Here is an 18,489-nt window from a genome sequence, read left to right on the forward strand (position 1 = left end):
TCTTTCCTTTTATTCTTTATTCCATTTATTCATTCATTCTCCAAAATTTACCAAATGCCTGGCACTACGCTGGGTGTTGTATATACAAAGATGAATTCAAGACGTTCCATCTCCTCAAGGAGCTCACTGTGGAGTAGATAAAACAGATAGGGTGTGTGTGGGGGGGTGTGATTTGCAGTGCAATATAAAAATACCAAAATAGAGGGATACAAACTGCTCTGAGTACACCTGGGAAAGTGTCCCTTACTTGCTTGAGACACGAGGAAGATGCTCAAAGCCTGTTGCACAAACCATTAAATGTCCAACAACAGGGAATTCGTTAAATATACAGATACAGCAGGCTAAGGAAATACTATGCATTCACTCAAAGTAGTGATGCACATCTCTATTTATTGACAAGGAAAGACAGTCATAACCAATGTTAAGGGGAAAAAAGAACAGGTTATAAAATAGTTACAGCTGCTTTGGGAAAAAGTTTCACAGTTCCTCAAAAATTAAACACAGAGTTATCATATTTCCCAATGTTTCCACTCCTAGGTATTCACCCAAGATAATTGAAAACATGTCCATAAAAACACTTGCACACAAATAGTAGCATTATTCATAATAACCAAAAGTGGAAACAACCCAAATGTCCATCAACTGAGGAATGAACAAATAAAATGTGATCTATCCATACAAGGAAATATTATTCAGCCATAGAAATAAATGAAGTATGGATATACGTTACAACATCAATGAACCTTGAAAATGTTATGCCAATGAAAGAAGCCAAAAACAAAAGGTCACATACTGTGCGATTTGATTTATAAGAAATGTCCCTAATAAGGAAATTCATAGAGACAGAAAGTAGATTAGAGGTTGCTAGAGGCTAGGGCAAAAGAGAAGGAGGAGTGAGTGTTAATTGGCATGAGGTTTCTTTTTGGAGTGATGGAAATCTTCTGGGATTAGATAGTGGTGATGGTTACACAACTTTGAGAATATACTAATACCACTGAATTGTACATTAAAAAGGTGAATTTTATGGTATGTGAATTATATTTAAATAAAATAATGTTTTTTTAAAAAATCTAGGCATGTATAATATCCCACTTTAGTAAAAATATATAACTTTATTTGCATAGGAGAAATTCTGGAAGGTTATACATATAATTAGTATCACAATAGCCAATTCCTGGCTATAATATTGTGAGTGTTTATACATCTTTGTATTTTCCACTTTTATCCATTCAGACATTCATTTGACAAAAATTTATTGAAAGTTCACTGTGTGGCGAACACTGTGCTGAGTGTTTTGTTTGCAGGATCTCACTTAGTTGTCAAAACGACCCGTGAGTTGATACCATTATCTCCCGGGGCTCAGCGTGGTCCAGGAACTGGCCCACAGTCACACACCAAGTATGAGGAAGAGCTGAGGATTGAACAAAAGCTGCATGAAATTACAGCCCATACTCTCAACCACTCTGCTGTGGTGTTAAAAAGTTTTTGACAAACTGACTTTGTTGGTGCCATAAGCACATGCTTGGTTCCCCTGTGGGTGAGCTCATGTAGCCTCTCTCTTCTGGAGTCTCCTCCACATTGGCCCCTTCAAAGTGCCACACCTTCCTGCTGACCCCTCCTGGGTCCTCAGGCTGCCTGGAAGGATGGTTGGAAACAGGGGTGCTGGGGCTCCTGGGAGAGGTAGTGACCAGGTGGTGGAGGGCTTGCTGATGGCTCACACTTCATGATCCCCTCTCCCTGTGCGGACTTCTCACTGAGGAGGTGCTGCCCAGCCAGGGATGCATGCCCCACGCCCCCTCACATTAACTGGAGTCATGAGATCCGTTCTTGTCAATGCAGTGGGGGCGGATGTGAAGCAGGGTTGTCTCCAGGCCAGCGCAGTAAAGAGGCAGCTATGCCTTCTCCATGCTCACACTGTTTTCCCAGTGTCATTGGCAAGCCTGCCCTTGTCCAGGCCAGACCAATATTGACATCAGGCAAAACAGGGCAACCAGCAGCCATAAAACACATGACAATCCTAGAAAAGCTTCTGGAGTCCCAAAATTCAAAGAAGGGTGCTCATTTGCAATAATTCTTGATACTGTGTCAGGCTGGTGAGGGGGAGCCCTGTGGTGAGGTGAGGACTTTGTGACAGCATTAGTCTTGGTACCCAGAGGTGATTGCTTCTGCAGAGATTGCCCTGGCCTGGGGGTCCTCCCTTTTATCCAGGAAAGAAACACGGGTCATAAAGACCACCCTAATGAAGAGCACCCCTATCTCTATGCACGTGGGACAATCTGGGTGGTCTTATGAGCAGACAAGGCTATTTCTAATCACTTAGCACACCACACACAAACACACGCACACACACGCATACGCACACCTGTTAAGACATAATGATCTTGCCTTTTACCCTGGCCAACTGGCCTTTGCAACCTGGGAACACAGCCTTGACTCTTAGCCTATGAGGACTTTAGCATGCTGACTTAGCACAATATAAAAGGCAGGGATGAATTTCTCTCTGGCACATAGCCTACGAAGCCAGTAGGATGCTGACTTAGCACAATATAAAGGGCAGGGATAAATTAATCTCCCAATTCCACTGTTCAATCACACACCCACTTGTGACACCAACCAATTCCACAAACAGAGGCAGCCACTCCCTGACCTCGCCGTGTCTGGCTGCAGCCTGGAAGCCCCTTCCTGGCTCTTGATGACTCTGCAGAAGTGACGGGTGAGGCTGGAGTCCATGAAGCCTAAAGCCAGACCTCAGTTTCACTTATCGTGTACAATCTCCCTGCGTCACATTAGCTGTAAGCCATCCAGCTCTTCTAGTTTCAGTGGCAGTTGACTGGGATTATCGCTGTTCCCTCGGGGAACTCCCTGAGGTTTCCCGTGTGGAACTACATGGTCTGAAGAGGAAACTCCTAGGAACCGGCCTTAACTCCCAAGTGGTTGGGCAGGTCTCAGGAGAGAAGACACCTCTGGGGGCTCCAAATTAGCCCCCCAAACCTCTCCATCTCCATCAGTTTACTCAATAGATACATGGAGAGCACATGCTAGAACAAGCACTGGACTAGTAGGAGCCCCTGTCCCACTGGGCCCTTCACTAGACTTTGCCTATTAATCACGGGATTAATCAGGCAGAGCCTTCATGGTGGGGAACATGGCACTGGAGACCAGAGGTCTGGGAACACCAGTGGGTGCCATTCAGGGATCCTTTCTGGAAAGGGGGAGGTTAAAGGCAAGGGTGGCAATGGATGAGGTAACTTCTCATGCACTGCTCACCCTGGATCAATATTCTGTAATCCTGAATCTACAATCCTGAGACATTTTCCAATGCAGCCTAGATATAAGCTGTGTTGCTAGAACCTCAGTTATTCTCATAATACCATCATGTTTTTTAACATATCAGCATACCATCTGTACTATCATTGGCAGTTTTCTTAAATGAGTTAATTCTTTTTACTTTAACACACTCATTCAAAAAGGAAGTTTTACACAATTTCCATAAATGGAAGACCTGAATAACTTGCCGTGAATTAAAGAGAAACATGGAAAATGTGTCACTGTATTTTTAAAAACTAAAATAATGTTAAAAATAAAAAGTAAATAAAGAAATATAAGTAATAACACCTCTAATTGATTTACAAAAGTGTATACCCCCAAAATAAGTCACTCAATGGGAAAAGTGGACCACTGATGGTCAGTTAGTTTTATAAGGGCAGGGACAACCTTGTCCACCATCATGACCACCAGGTAATTCACCAGGAATTGGTTTCACTGAGGGTCATTGTTCTTGCAGCCATTTCCTTGAGTTTCAGGGACCTTCTTCCCTTTAACACTCAGATCACTGGGGAGAAATCTCATTAGGTTCACCCCTCTCAAAGCCCTTGACTCTGAGCTGTAGTTAGGAGGTCAGACTCTCTGGGGTCAATCTTGTCTTAGGAATGAGTGACAGGGAGCACCTGTGGGAAATTTTGGCCTGAGGGTGAGTCCTGGAGGGTAGTGCTGCCCCACGGGCATAGTGGTCATCCTCCATGGCACTAACAACTTGCGATCAGGTCACTTACATCACGCAATCATGTGGGACTGCCTAGTTTAGCTCCTGCTGAGTAAGAATGTATTGTGAGAGTAGGGTAAACTATGGTAGCAAGTGGGCCCAGAATTTCAGGGGCTTATTTCTTGCTTATGTAAGGGACTGGGGTGCTGTTCAGGTCAACAAAGTGGCTGTCCTCCATATGGTCATTCAGCTATATAACCAGGGGGTCAGCAAACTTATTCTTTAAAGGTCCAAATAGTAAATATTTTAGGCTTGGTGGGTCGTATGGTCTCTGTGACAACAACTCAACTCTATTGTTGTAGCAAAAGCAGCATAGATAATGCCTAGACAAACTGGTATAGCTGTGTTTCAATAAAACTTTATTTTAAAAACATGGTAGGCCAGATTTGGCCCATAGAGTAGAGCTTACAGACCACTGATCTAGACCATGGTGGCTTTGCCATCTTTAACCCTTGGTTTCTAATATTGTTATGGGTGTTGATTCCAGTCAGCTGCAGTGGGGAGGATCATGAAGAAGTGAACATGGTGCAGGGGGGCATTGTGGACCAGCCCTGGATGTGGCACTCCTCACTTCCACTCACATTCCACTCGAAAGAACTTAGCCACATGGCCAATATGATTGCAAGGAAGACTGGGAAGTGTGGTCTGGTTGTGCCCCAAAGAAGGTAAGACAGACTTTGATGGACAGCTGGCAACTCCTGTCACAAATAATATCCATTATATTACAGATTTTATATTAGGGATATTTTCCTAATACACAGCAAAACAAGTGTGTAACACTTGTTTACAATGTTACAATTAAATGCTTTAAAGTTTGTTTGCACGCCATCTGAAATGATCCTGCATAACTCTGGGAATAAGTGTACTATACTTTTATAAGCACTGAAATTTTGTACTTCTTTGGTTTAAATTCAAAGAGCCTAATTGTAAACCCAGTCCCTACTTGCTAAGGCTACTCTCCAAAGGTTTCCTTCAGCCTTTTAAGAATAAAGAAGGTAAACGGGTGAATCCAAAAGACATGTAAAGATTTAGGCCCAGAAAGGTTAAGTTAAATCATATTCTGGAAAGGGTTCAGCAATTCAAATTACTATTATAGACTTTATTGTAGACATCTGGGTGAATACAGGGATCTAAACTAGAGAAGTGTTTGTGTGTTTTCTTATCCTGCAAGTTTATATATATTAATGCCCCAAACTTCCCATGACTTTTCCTCATTATACTGGGCATTAACAGGAAGGTGGTGTTTGGAGGAGCAGAGAACATAGGACATTAGCAGTGGTGGAAGGTGGGTTTGGAGGCTTCTTGGGGATGTCATTTGGGATGGAAGGATGAATAAGGAGAGAGGGCTGGAATGCCAAATTAAGGAGAACTGGCTTTCACCCTGGACAATGGGGAGCCATTTAAGTGCTTTAATCCAGGGAATGACAAGATAAAAACGGCTTTCCTAAAGCAGAATCTGGCAGACTCAGACAAGCCATTGGAGGGGCCAATGGGGTTACTCTGTAAAGGAAACTCCAGGTACTCACTGGGAGGGTAGAGGGTGAACTCTCCTTTCCAAAGATGGCTAAGGTGTCTGCGTGTGAATGCTTAGCCTTTTGGGGTCCCACAGGCCTCAGCAAGAATAATGACATAAGTGTTTTCAAAATGCTGGACTGCAGAAAGCTTTGCCAAATCTCTGGATCTATTGATGGACGAAAGAGTACCAGAGTCTGTTTATATGAGGAACAACACCCAGAAAACTAAAATTTGCTGCTAGAGGTCAGGATCGTGGTTACCATTGTGGGTGATGGGGGAGGAAGAGGGGTGGTGGGCAGGGCCTGGGACTGGGCACAGACGGAATCCGGGATGCTCACCATATTCTGTGTCTTAATCTGGGTTCCGTTACACAGACATGATCAGTTAGTGAAAATTCATCAAGAGAATACATATACAGTATATATGTATCCATATATCATATATATACATATACACTTTTTTGTTTGTGTGTTATATTCACTTTGAAATCTCAAAAATTTGTACCAGATCCTAAGAACTTATTGTTTAATACAGGAGAGAAGAGTGTTATAGATAAAATTACTGAGGACTATATAAATCATAGAAACAGAATAGAATGTAAATAGTCAAATGTGCAATTATTTAAATTGGGACTTTCTAGCATGTATTAACAAAAATCCTACTTAAAACTTACCTAAAGCATATATTGAGTACATTGGCTCTCACATATGAAAAGTCTAGGAGGTAAATAGAGTTTAAAGTGTAATTCTATAAAGGGTCCCAGATAGATAGAGGATAGATGGATAGATAGATAGATAGATAGATAGATAGATAGATAGATAGATAGAGGATAGATACATTGATGGATCAATGCACAGACAAGATAGATGATGGATGGATGGACGGATGGATAGATGGATGGGATGGATGGATAGATAGACAGATAGCTAGGTTGGTAGATAATTTCATCATTTATCAATCATCCCCTGTAAATAAAGAAATCTTTTTCCTACAGGTCAAGGTATCAAAGCTGTTCCTCTAGGCCTCCAGGGTGTGTCCAGAAACCTTGCCAATACCAGCCATGCTGCCTACTGAGCTGGGCCCCTCAGCACCACTGCACATTCATGGCCATGCTGTCACTACACCTTTGCTGGACTTTATCCTCCTGTCCAGTCTTTCAGTCCCAACTTGAGCCCCAATCCATGCACAGAGAACAGCAATCTCTTTGCCAAGTAATTCCCTTGTGTTTTGACACAATCGAGTCACAACTTAGGTTTTTCTCTCCCCACTCCTCCATTCCCTGGGAATAAAATGAGGTGCACTCTTAACACAAACTTTCAGCAGAGCACAAGGGCTGTGACAGAATGGGTCTGTCTCAGCTGTGGGAAGGGAGGCTCATCCTGTAGATGTGTTACCTGGGGCAGTGCCAGACAGGGCAGATTCCCAGGTGCAGGGCTTGAGCTCGCCTCCCACCTCTGCCCAGGGGGAAACCTGTGACTTGCAGACAGGGCCAGAGGCTGAGACAGAGGAGAATTGGGCCTCGGGGTTGGGCAGATAAATTCAGGAAGAAATTAGGAAAGAAAATTAGGAAAGAAAAACACTGCTGACCCGAAACTGTTCTGCCTGTGAGTTTAGTCATTTCAGTCAGACATTTCAAGTAATGGATTGTACTTTTCCCCTTTCCAAATGTTACAGGGAAAAGGTACAATGATAAATGGTATTGGTTTGTAATTTAACTGTTTGGTTTTCTGTTCCTTCCAAGTTCTACAGCATCACGTCACCATCACCCCAGGAGACACAATGGAGGGAAGCTTTTTTTTCTTTTGTAATGCTGCTCTCTGCTGGACATTAGGAAAATCACAGGGGCAGGCTGATTTGCGTTGTCGCCAAAGTCTTGTTTGGAATTGATTTTATGCTTCAGGTCCAAGATTGTTTGAAGAAAAAAAAAAAAGAAGAGAGGATTTTCTGTAAAAAAGTAAAGTGTTTAATTTACACTAAGAAAGTAATTAAATACTTTATGTTTTTACAACGATGGAAAAGCAGAGGTGACTGTGAACGACACGTACCTGTGTTGCTGAGGAGGATGAGGTGATGTGACCCTTTAGGGAAGTGAATGTGTAGAGCACAAGGAGACAGTTTAAAAAGGGCATGACCTTTGACCCGGTCTGTCTGCTCCTGCAAATCCAGATGCCAGAAATCATTTACAAAGGAAAAGTATTCATTCCCAAAGTTGCTCATCAAATTTTGCCCATGAATGTCCAGGAGCAGCTGGTGGCTAAAGAGACTGTGATGGATCCACATCGGGCAGATATGAAAGCTTATTTTTTGGAAGTTCCTCCAGCAAAGTGGAAAATACATATGCCACACTGTTAATATCAGCAGTTCTTAATCAGGAGTGTGCATCCAACATTGAAAAACTGAAAATACAGTTTTCCAGGTCCCATCCAGGAAGATTTGCTTCGGTTGGACTGGGGAGTGGCCTGAGCATTGGAATTTAGGAAAAGCTCTCCAAGTGAGTCTTCTACTTGCACCCCATAGAAAACCCCAAATTCAAAGTAAAAGCAGGATGCCAACTAGCGTTTATATTTCAACTCTAATTCGATAAAACACCTGATTGCATGTGGACGGGAACAAGGAGGGAAGAGGCCCCTGTATCTGGAGGACTTGGAAGTATGCTCTCTCTTGCACGACATCTACCAACATTAGAATCATATTTGAGGAGGCTGGGACTGTGAGCAGTGAATAAATAATATGTGTAATGTTATTTAATATGATAATATTTTTAAATGAGTTGAGTGGTGTTTTTCAGCTGTTAGTTTCACCAAATATCAATGTAGACATCCGCCTTCCACAGCTGCAGAGGAAACGGAATTTCCAGCTTCCTCGTGTGTGGCTCAGTCCCTCTTCCTAGAGCCAGAAAGTGGCTCACACATCGTGATCCACCTCCCGCAACCACCTAAACCAGAGACAACCCAACAGCCTTGGGCCATCTGCTGAGGGAGGCAGGCTGCATGGCAGGAAGAGTCCTGCTCTGGAGAGACAAGAGACTCAGGGCCTGGCGGTGAGATTTTCATCCTCAGACACCGGGTTGTGGGGGAAGCTGGAAGGTTTACTTACCCGGTTCGAGCAAAGTTAGCCCAGTATCTCATCATCTTCCCGCTCAGCACCTTCTCTTCCTCTGTGGCTCCTTCTGAAGGAGATAATCACAAAACCCGGCTCTCACAATGATTCCCAGACCCCAAGTTGTCTCACATTTGATGAATCACTTTCACACTCTCCCCCGCTTGGATCCTCACCAGCCTACCAAGTCACTGTGCTCATTCTGTACATGCGGATACTGAGGCTCAGAGCAGCCCTGACTTGCCCAAGGAATCCTGGCTTCCAAAGGGCAGAGGCCGAACACACATCTTCCCTGTCCACCCAACGCTCTTCCGGCCATTCCCATGAGGCTGCAATGCCTTGGGACAGAGATCATGTCTCCATCTCTCTCAGACAATTAATTATTGCATTTCTTTACTTGAAAAAGTAATACTTGCTCAAAGTACAAAATCCAAAATGCGTCAAGCGTATATCTAATGAAAAGACGTTTCCCTCCCATCTCTTCCCTCCAGACGCCAGTTGCCAGCCTCTGATGCAACCATTGCTACCAGCTTTTTGAGCGCCCTCAGAAGGCAGGCTAGACATGTGCAAGGGTTTAAGCAGACACCTTTTTACATACTCAGTATCATATGGGCACGTAGTCTGCATATTTCTCTTTTTACTAAAATTGTATCTAGGAGATAGTTCTACATTGTTGCCTATAAAGCCTACAAACACACTCATGTGAGATGCTCTGTCCTCATCATCAAGCAACCAGAATGAACTGGTTAAGAGCCTGTTTTGCAAAATTTTTTTAACTAAATATTTTAGTGATATCGCCTGTGTGCACTTCCTATAATTTTTTCTATTGATAACCTAGTCTGTTTGCCTTTTTATTTTAGGTGCAGAACAGGTAATAAATTCAAGAGTAAATGAGCTAACCTGACTAGTAACAGTTCACAGCATTTACATTAGATCATCTGGATCCAAACCAATTTGGGCTGAAATTATGAAAACGTGGTTCATGCCTTTTAAAGCTCTGGGTGGTAGCCTCACGGGAGTTTTGAGAAGAGCAGGGAGGGTGAGGCCGGTGGTCCAAGAGAAGGAAGAAAGTGGTTCTAGTTTTCAAAAACATTAAGCTTATGAGTGCCCATAAGTGCCCACCCCTATAGGCTTTAGTACAAAGAGAAACACTTATCAAGCAAATGTTGGCAGCTCATTTTCATCTTGGTTTCTAAAAATGCTAGTGGGTAACATTTTCCAGGGAAAGATTGTGTCTATAATCCATAGATTATATCCCAACCCACAGTCCTCCTGGGCGTTTGCATAGTGTTAGGGCTGGTGGGGCCTTTGTGCTCAGTGGAGAGTCATGTCTTTTCCCCAGCTCATCCCAAGCTCGAGTTCCTGCAAGGGCAGGAGCCCCCGAGGCCAGTACCTTACTGAACATGACAATGTCGCCCTTCAGGTAGGCACCTCCAAAGACAAAAAGTATTTCATCAGAGTGATCAGCTTTGGTGAAAGCCAGCTTTAAGCAGTGGGGCCAATGCTGAGACTCAGTAAAGCAGACAGGTGCACTACATCTGCAGAAAGTGGGAGAGGACCCTGGCAGGCATGCAGGGTGGAGCAGGGACTGGCCTTGCATCCCCATCCATCTAGTCCTGGATTCTCAGACCCACGGGTGGGACAGCCCAGAGACAACAGGTGTCCCGAACCAAGCTAACTTCCCTCTTCCTCACTGAGGCTAGCATTTCCTGCCACAGCAGCACTCACACCCCTAGTGACGAAGAGCTCACTACCCCTCAGGCAGACTGAGAGGGCGAGAGTCTACTTCTCTAAGAAACCTTTCAGATCGAGCCAAGATCTACCTCCTCTTGACTTCCTCTCACTCACTCTGGTTCAACCACCTGGAGACAAAGGGAACGAAGTTATTCCTTGCTTCTGAGATGTGTCCTGCGTTCCTTCACCTCTCTTCTACTAAAGGTCTTTGTGCTATAATTCCCCCCTCTTTCTTGGCATCATCCATTTTTCTCTATTGGATCATCACCATCAGTAACAAACATGCTTACAGAGTCTCCCATTAAAGCACACACACACAAACACACACGTGCAGACACAAACGTATGCATGCACACACATACACATGCATGGGAACAGACACACAGGCACACACGTGGACACAAAACATACATACTCTTGGTCTCAGCTTCTCCTCCAGTTACTGGCTTATGTCTCTAAATCCCTCCTAGCAAGACCCCACAATACAGTTGCCTTATACTCACTCTTCATGCTTCCTCTCCTCTCATTCTCTCTCTCTGTCTTAATTGACGTATCATTTATGAACAATAAAAAGCACAGTTTTTAAGTGTACAATTTAATGAGTTTTTATAAATGTATACACATTCTTGTAACCACCTCCCCAATCATGAGACAGAGCATTTCCATCACCCCAGAAAGTTCCCTTGTGTCTCCTTCTAGTCACTGTACCAAGAGGTAATCACTGTTTTCAATTCTGTCACCGTAGATTAATCTTGCCTGTTCCTGACCTCCACGTAAATGGAATAACCCAGTACGTACTTGTTTGTGTCTCACTTCTTTTGCTCAGCATAAGGTTTTTGAGAATCAGCTATGTTGTTGCATGTATCAATAGTTGATTCCTTTTAATCACCAAGTATTTCAAGAATATACCACCACAATGTATTTATCCATTCATCTGATGATAGACATTTGGGTTCTTTCTAATACAAGGCTATTATGATGACGCTGCTATGGATATCCATAGAAAGTCTTTTGTGTGGACAAATGCTTTCAGTCCTCTTCCATGAATACCTCAGAGTAGAATGGTTGAGTAATAGGGTACGTATATACTCAACTTTATAAGAAAATGACAATTTTCCAGAGTGGCTGGACTATTTTCCCCACAGAAGTGCGTGATAGTTCTGAACATTCCACATTCTTGGCAATACTTCTTGATATGGTTTGTGTTTTTAATAATAGCCATTCTAGCAGGCGTGAATGGTTTCCTCACCTAGTGTTTATTTTGCATTTCCCTGGTGAATAACAAGGTTGAGCACTTTTTCATGTGATTTTGGCTTTCATGTATCTTCTTTTGTGAAGTATCATTTTAAGCCTTTTACTCATTTGTAATGCGATTGTTTGTCTTTCATTACTGAAGTGTAAGAGTTCTTCTGTTCTAGATATGAAGTTTTTGTCAGATAATCAAATCGTGAATATTTTCTTCCAGTCTGTGGCTTGCATTGTTTTCTTAGGTAAAATACACATAACATAAAATTCTTCAGTTTAGTCATTTCACAGTGTCTAAATCAGTGGCTTGTAGGACCTTTTGAATGTTGTGCATCTGTCACACTACCTAGGTCCAGAATGTTTTCAGCACCCCAGACAGAAACCCCAGACCCATTGAATTGTCACTCCCCATTTGCCCCTCCCCATATCCCCTGGAAACCAAGAAACTACCTTCTGTAGATTCAGGACGTTCTCCCCCATCACAAAGACCCTCTGTCTTTGCTCAAGTGGGACTGAAATTACAGGAGAGTTAAAGTGCCCAGAAGAAACCCTCAACAAAGGGTCGGGAGAGCTGGGAGATGCATGCTTCTCCTCTGGAGGCATTCTGTACACTGCTCAGGAGGCAGGAGATCCTAGAGAAATTGGGTTATCACTGCTCACCAGCAGTCTCAGCAAGACATACTTATCTTGTCTTTTCCTCTTCCTCTCCCTGCCTCAGGCTCTGCTCTAGGAGGACCAGACAAAGTCCATTGGTACTAGACGGAAACCTAGAAAGCAGATCCTCAGTGGGATTCTCTAACTGGATCACTCACCAGTCAGACAGCATCATGTCACTAAGACTCTCAGTGGTGGGTGGGGATGCGGTCCAGCTGGAGGGGCAGTACTGAGCTATGCATTAACCCATCACCCCTAGGGTATAGAGGTAAGGGTAATTGTAAGGTTTGTGGTGTTGGCTGGATTTTGTTAGCTACCTCAGAAACCTGGAAGAAAATGACAGGCTCAGTTCAATCAGCTCTCAACACAGCGAATGCCATGAAAATTAGAAGGCCTCCTGGAAGCTATTAAGATAATCTTATCTCCTAGAACCATAGGTAGACCATGCTAAAAATTGGACTCGAGATTTAACCATAAGAGTGAGGAACTACAAAGCAGATTGAAACATCTCTTATATTAAAGTCAGGGCACAGATAAGGCATGATTGGGACCTGAGAGAAGGGATAGAGACATTTGGATGGATGCGTTTGAGAACCATGAACACCGAGACTCTCCTAAAGCCTCTAAACTAGCAGGAGCAGCCCTCTTCTTACTAGAGGAGAGCAGACTTGATCTGTGATATGTGTCTTGCATGAAAATGCTTTTCCTCCTCAAGATCACCCTATTCCATGCATTGCCCCAGGCCAAGAAGTAGCGTCAGGTCTCAGCACAGCCTGAACAACGAAATACAGTCCTTTCTCTGGGAAGAAGTGGCTTTCTCACTGAATTAATTGCATGACGTGGCTAATATGTCCTGGTAGGAACTGAGAAAAACATGTGTGGGAGTGAATCCTGAGGGTGGTGGACCTGAGGGCTGGGGCAGAAAATAAGACTGGGTAGGAGAGTATTGATTAATACAAGAGCACATTCTCATGACTCAGAATTTATTGTCCTGAAAGCTTCTGGCTGGTCTAGTAATCCTGCAGGAATGGCTCCTTGAAGCTCAGACATGATGACAGCCTACAGTAAGTGAGACGAAAAGGCCAGAATTCCCATGGAGAAGTGTTGATGAAGAGATCAAAAGGTGCGGGATTGTGGGTTGGTTAGAGTAAATCTATTTCCTAGAATGAGGGAACCCACCACCTGATGATGTTTACATGCTGCACCGAGGAGCTCTGTTCACTAGGACAGTAAGGAATGCACCACTGCAGAGGGCACCAGCATCTTTGAGAATCCCAATGGTGACAGTTCTTGTTAGGTCAGAGTTGACAATAGGCAATGCTACCATGAAAATAAGCTTAATTCAGATTCAGCCAATGCGAATTAATCTGGAATAACAGAGGCCAGGTAGTGCTATACAACCCTCAGAGATAAGGTGGAAATAATTACCTTAATGGGCAGCAAAGACAGAGTGGCTATCACGGTGCCTTGTCCACAGAGATCTATCACAGTGACTAATGTACCATGGTATTCCTAGAAGTAACATACGTAGGCAGCCAACTTGAACATTATTTAACTTATAAAACTAGAAAAAGTCAAGAGCTGGTGAGCAGAAGTTTTGTCTCAGCCATAACAACGAAAAATCACAATCATTTCCCAGATCTCTCTAAACAACTTCTCAAACCTACTGAGTCCACTGATTAAAGGATGCTGGGTCCCTGAAGGAAGAACTACACAATGCAGTACAAATATATATGATAAACATTCCCCCAATCCTTCCCTAAGGGGATTTGTAGCCACAACTCATCTCATGAGAAGTTCCAGATGTGTGGTCACTTGGTGTCCATGTTAGCATTTATTCTCTACCAGGACCCAGTAACACACCAGGAGATGCTTCTTAAAGGGCATGTAATTCTCTGCTGCAGTGGTCATGGCCTTACTCCAGAGTTCCAGGGACCTGTACCATGATTCTCCCAGTGGAGCTTGCCACAAGCTCCAGACTGTACCTCATCCTACCCCTGACATATCCAACATCATAGGGTCTGGCAGATCCTATCACTCAGACAGCTGGGCTGATTGCCCCACAGTGCCATTTCCTCTTCAGACCACAGTCAGTGCTGGCAGCCTTTCATGTCAGTTGTTATCTGGGCCAGAGCAATATGCCTTGGTGTGGAATGTGGTGCCTACAGAACCCAAAACGCCTTGCTTCTTTCTTTTAGACAAGAATTGCAAGATGTATACATTTGTCTTTTACTTTAGAGGGGAGATCCTGCCATGCCCCAACACCTGGATTCCTAAAACCTTCACTGAAGAGTCTAGTCCCTGAATATCTACAGGATTTATCTCCTACCCTCCGGAGCACAAGGCCTCCAGAGGACTAGCCGCCTCTTGCCCATCCTGTCCAGTCAGCGTGGATTTGTAACTGTAATGGGTGAGTGTGATGTTCCGTGGGACACCTGGAAGTCTAGATGTCTTTGGACTGTATTATGACAGACAGAGGGAGAATTTAGCCCTGTAAGTGAATATCATTCATCCCATGTGCACGTGAATTTTTTCTGACCTTCTTTTCTAATTGGAATAGAAAGACTGCATTTATCAAATCAACGGCTGCATACCTTGCAGCTGAGGCCTTATTAGTGTGCTCAAGCAAGGATACCACACCTAACACAGCAGCCACGACCAGGGTTAATACTTGGTTTAGTCTGTGGTAATCTATAGTCATTCTCTAGGATCCATTAAGTATCTGCTTGTGCCTGATTATGGAATTAAATGAAGATGTGAGAGGGACCACCATTCCCCCATCTTGTAGGTCCTCAATGGTGACACTAATCTCTGCCATGCCCCTCCCCAAGGATACAATATTCTTTTCTTATTTTCTATCATGGCCATGGGGTGGTGCCTCCTGGATTCTGGCAGTTTCAGAGGTTTCCATTTGGCCTTCTGTACTATGATAACTTTAACTCTTTACACCAGAGACTCTATGTGGCAGATTGCTTAATTGCCAAATACAAAATACAAAACCCAATAGCCAGGTGGTAGACTTAAGCCTACCCATATTAGTAAACACTTTTAGTGAAAATGGACTAAGCACTGCAGTTTAAGACAGAGATGTCCAGCATATTCAGTACAATAGATTTCAAGATAAGAAATATTACCAGACATAGACAGGATCATTTTTGAGTGATAAAAAGAAATACCATGATGAGAATAACAATACTGATTCTCAGGGCCTCACAGTACATGAAGCAAAAATTGAACAAAAGAAGAAATAGAAAATATTGCAATCATAGTTAGAAGTTTTAATACAGTTTGGTCTATAATTAATAGAATAAGTAGAAAAAATCAGGAAAGATATGTATTTGAACAACAGTACTAATCAATTTGACCTAATTGACATATATAAAACACTACACTAACAATGACAGATTATACATTCTTTTCAAGTACACATGGAACATTTACCAACATAGACCATACGCTGGCCCTAAAACAAGCTTTAATAAATTGCAAAGTATTAAAATAATACAGAATATATTCTCTGATCACCATGTAGAAATCAATGACAAAAAGACCATTAGAAAATTTGCAAACATTTGAAAATTAAGTAATATACTTCCAAAGTACCCATGGGTCAAAGGAAAAAATCGCAAGGGAAATTAGACAGTGGAGCTCAGGGATTGGTGGAATTGCAGATAACATAGGTGGGTTGACATCACCTGTAGAAGCATGGTTACTCAGGTGACACTGTTGTTGTTTGCTGAGCGCTCAGAAGTGTGTTTATTAAAGTGAGTTTGTCCCTGATAAGCTAATTTTCAGAAGCAAGGGGCTAAGAATGATTTAGTGATTTGCAAAAGTATGTTCACTGAAGCATTTTGTCATGGGTCAATTGAACAAGTTTAAAACCAATTCTGGAGGCTACTTGTTACCAGGGATACAGAACAATCAGTCTGTTACTCAGTTTGTGGAAACATATTTATTTTCAATATGAAAAAATCAATTTGTTTCTACCAATAAAAAAATGAGACAATAAAATATTTAAATGCTAATTATAATTGTCAAAAGCATCAAATACTAAGGGATACATTTACCAGGAGATTTGAAGACCTGAGACTTAAAAACTACAAAACATTGCTAAGAGAAATTAAAAATCTAAATAAATGGAGAGATAAACCATGTTCATGGATTTGAGGACTCAATATTATTAAGATATTGATTCTCCTCAAATTGATCAATAGAGTGAATTCAATCCAAATGAAAACTCCAGCAGGCTTTGTTGTTGTTATAAATTTAAAAGCTGATTCTAAAACTTATATGGAAACTGAAAGGACCTTGAAATGTGTTGGAGGACTTACATAGCAAATATTGACACTTACCGTAAAGGTACTTTGACCCCTACTTCATCATACACAAAAATTAATTCAGGACAGATCATAAACTTAAAGTGAAAACTAAGCTAAAAAGCTTAAAACTGAACTAAAAACATAGGAGAATATTTTCATGATGTTAGGATAGGCAAAGGTTTCTGAGAGAAAATACAAAGGCACTGATCAGAAAAGAAAAAAAATTGATAAATTGGACCTCATGAAAATTAAAAACTTCTGCGCATCAAGATACACCATTAAGAAGGCAAGAAGACAAGCCACAACTGAGAAAAATATTCATAATATGTATATCTGACAAAGGAATCATATCTGGAATGTACAAGGATTCTCACACTTCAATAATAAAAAGACAAAAACCTAATTAAAAATGAGCAAAAGACTTGAGCAGACATTTTACAAATGAAGCTACCCAAATAGCTAATAAACATCAAAGGGTGCTCAATCAATAGGCCTCACAGTAATGTAACTAAAACCGCAGTGAGTACTATTACATACTCATCAAAAGGGCTAAAAACGTCTAACTATATCAAGTGTTGGCAAAGATGCAGAGTGTACATTGCTGGGAGGAGTTAAAAAGGCAACACCACTTTGTAAAACTGGGTGCTGGCATCCAAGAGTCATTTCTCTTGTCCTGGTCCAGTCTCAGCCTTAGGCAGACCCTGTGTCCCTTAGTCACGGAGAGGGGCCTTTCTCAGTGATTCTGCCCCTGCCCAGCAGTAAAAGACGTCTAAGGACCAGGACCCAGGATGATCTCCTGTACCTCTCCCACAGGGAGAGAGTTTTTAAATTGTCCTCCTTTCCTCACCCTCAACAGGTCTTCCCCAGGACCCCAAGGGAGGTGGGATTGCTGCCCTTTTCTCAATGGTTTAGGGATTTTGTGCTTTAAGGGAGAAGTGTCTGAGCAGGGCTCCATGCCTGCACCACTGAGGCAGGCATTCTTTGGTCTTTCTACCTGTTCCCGATCTTTCTCAGGAGCCCCTGATGGAGGTCAGTGGAGAAGACTCTGTGTAAATTCCCCTACGGGTCCCTGGCTCCCGAGGGCTTTATACCCTCATATTAGCCCACACTTGGCCTTGAGCACTTGATTGGCAATTTTAGAGTAATGGTACTCACACCTATGGTGACCCCATCTTCCACCTGTGGCAGACAGTAAGTCAGCATCCACGTCCCATCTTTCTCCAAAGTGCCTGTCTTCCTGAGACTTCAGGGTAATTGTTCACCTGAAATCTCAGCTCTTTGAATGGTGCAGGAAAAGTCATGATTTTGAGGATAATCTAGCTTTTTCTTGCTGTTGGGGGGGAGTGACACTCCTTAGAGCTTTCTATAATCCAGCAGAAGCCAGAAGTCACCCCAGAGATTCTGAAAGAGGCAGTTTTAGGGTAACACTTCAGGGACTCACCCCAAGGTGGTCACTGCTCCGACCTGAAGTGGTCCAGGCTACAGAAGGGGCTCCGATGAGATGTTGGAAGAGATGGCATCAGGGAGGGCCTGGGAGAACACTGTGTATGTTGAAGAAAGAATTGTAGACCCGTGGAGGGGTCAGCAATGGCCACACAACAGTGTCACATGGTCACCACGGCACCTACCTCTCTCTCCCTCTCCAGGTACATTATCAGTCTGCACCACCTCTGTCTCTACACTTAGCTCTATACGGAGGGGATGGTCACCATACTCTGGCCATCCCACATCCTGTTGTTGGAAGTTGTTGTGGGCCCCTAGACATGGAGCAGATCCAGAGTCCCCCTTGGCAGCTCCCAGGGCCCAGCCTGCTGGACTCTGCTTGTCCAGAGGCCAAGCCAGCCCTGTCAGAGGCACCTGCCTGCTGATGGTGCCCTCTCT

Source organism: Diceros bicornis, chromosome 32 (genome assembly GCF_020826845.1).
Source record: "Diceros bicornis minor isolate mBicDic1 chromosome 32, mDicBic1.mat.cur, whole genome shotgun sequence".
NCBI classification, from domain to species: Eukaryota; Metazoa; Chordata; class Mammalia; order Perissodactyla; family Rhinocerotidae; genus Diceros; species Diceros bicornis.